This window comes from Amblyomma americanum, chromosome 1 (assembly GCF_052857255.1).
Source record: "Amblyomma americanum isolate KBUSLIRL-KWMA chromosome 1, ASM5285725v1, whole genome shotgun sequence".
Lineage (NCBI taxonomy): Eukaryota > Metazoa > Arthropoda > Arachnida > Ixodida > Ixodidae > Amblyomma > Amblyomma americanum.
In genome coordinates, this window is record NC_135497.1 from 254,231,922 (window position 1) to 254,234,118 (window position 2,197).

Here is a 2,197-nt window from a genome sequence, read left to right on the forward strand (position 1 = left end):
GCCCTCATGGACGTCTCCGAAACCGCCTAGGCATCACCATGGCGTCTTCACACAGGGCTTCAGGCTTTAACGGCCTCCCTCCCTATCCTCTGCTTGGCGGTGGCTTGGGCGCCTCCTTTTCGGCGCTCGCCCAGCGTCTCTATCTTATCGGCGCGCTAGCTTCGTTGGCGCATCTGGCGAACGGTGAACTGTGCGTGTTCTGCGGGGTGCATGTGCGCGTTTTACTGTGTTTGTGTTTGTACAGCCGCGTGACCCGCACCGGCGGAGAGCCGACAGCCGGAGCCCCAGCTCGGAGCTTCGCAGTCTCGCCGAGCACCACCTCAACGCTGGTGTGTGGACAAGCCTACAGACTTTGCCCGCCGAACATTTCCGTGAGTCCGTTTTCCCGTGTTCTTTGGTTTTTTGGTTTTTATTGTACGTTTCTTTTCCTTTATTATTATCATTATGGCATCTCTTCGGTTTGTTTTCTTTAATGCGCAAGGGTTTCGCCATGCCGACAGTTGCGTTCCTTTTACCCCTTTCTCTTCTTTGATGTCAGCCTGAAGGGGAAAGGTAGAAGTTGTAGTTGGATGCCGACGTCTTGAGGTTCTAAACTTGCTCAGTCACATTACTCGAGGAACTTCAGGAAGTAAATTGTTTAATCACATATAAAATAGTTAAGACAGAACGGAAGGTACAACGAGGCGAACAACTATGTACATAGTGAGTCATCCGCAGAGTGACCAGACGAAATCAACCACCGGTCCCACCAAAACGTCTTCTTTTAATCCTTAAGTCCCCGCCCTCAGTGCGGACACCAACCAATTAGGTCAAAACACAAGCACTCATCCAATCAAGGACCGGGGAAAGGAAAACACATCCAATAAAACACATGTGAAAGGAAAACACATTGAAAAAGAGACAGAGGAGAGTAAAACACGCCCAATCAAGGATTGGGGAGAGGGGAAAGGCCATTGTCACGGATACTAACAGTAAAGCGAGGACAACACAGGTTGTCGAATGCCGTCTCCGAGGGGCCACTTAACGCGCCACAGCTCCTCAGTTCTTCTTGACGCCCCCACGTGCACAGAAAGTTCCTGGCAGTCATATGGAGCTGAGAAGTGCTCACAGTGAGCATGAGGAATGCGTCCCCAAAATTGTTTCCTAGACACACAACGAACGACCGCCGCCCGGGTCATGGCCTTGGGCAGCGTCGCCGCGGTAGGGACGAAAGCCGTCGCGCGTCTTCGTTGCTGCTTCTCGGAGCGGGGCTGCGAACAATGGGGCCCGGCCAAGCTGGGTCGCCTGCGCACCCCGAACTCCCCTCCGTCGCCGTACGCTTGACTCATTAGTTCCATGTAGAGTCAAAAAGGAAATCAATCACAGCGTATGCACTCTTGTCCACACACAGGCGGCGTTCTCTACGTGATTTTTTGGGACTCCGGATGTGCACAAGCCAGTCGCGCACGACACCGACAAACAACGGGAGGTGCTCAACCTTGCCCGTTCGCATCCAGTAGATGTTTTATTTTCCCAAGAGTGCAATTTTCAAACCGTTTCCAATGTTATTGATTTTCGCTCACGTTTTAATGTAGATGCCTTTTTTTTCTTTAGCGGATTCACGGTGTTGTGTCGTTGGCGTGGTCTTTCTATTCCCAGCATTTAGGGCAAGTGCTCACCGCACATTTGGCATTGATGGGCGCGTGATTGCGATGGATGTTTATCTAGATGGCAGGAGGACTAGTTGGCTTTGCTCACCCCATTGCGGCACTGCTTTCATATACCGTAATTCCAGCGAAAATAAAAAGCTACGACTCTACTGACCTCCTGAAAGTATGAATGAAAAAATTCGACACTTTGCTGGCAACAGGCTTTGATTTGACGGTGGAACTTCGCAGAAATAATTTTTGCGCTGCAGCCAGTTCTTTAAAACCTCACTGAGCTGAAATCAGACTTTTTTCCGGAAAGCAGCGCTTAGAAGTTGGGAATTCAACAACCTTAACTGTATAATTTCTACATGTTTTAATATACGCTCTGATATTCAGAGAGCGGGGGCTCATAACGAAAATGCTGACTGCGGTACCACGGTTCTCATTGAATCGGCGGCCACACGCACGGCCCGACCAGTGACTCTTTGTTCGCACACTATACACGGTGTTTAACGTAAAACGTTACACAACTTTTAAAACTAGGCTTTTTGAGTTAGAAGACCACTTTT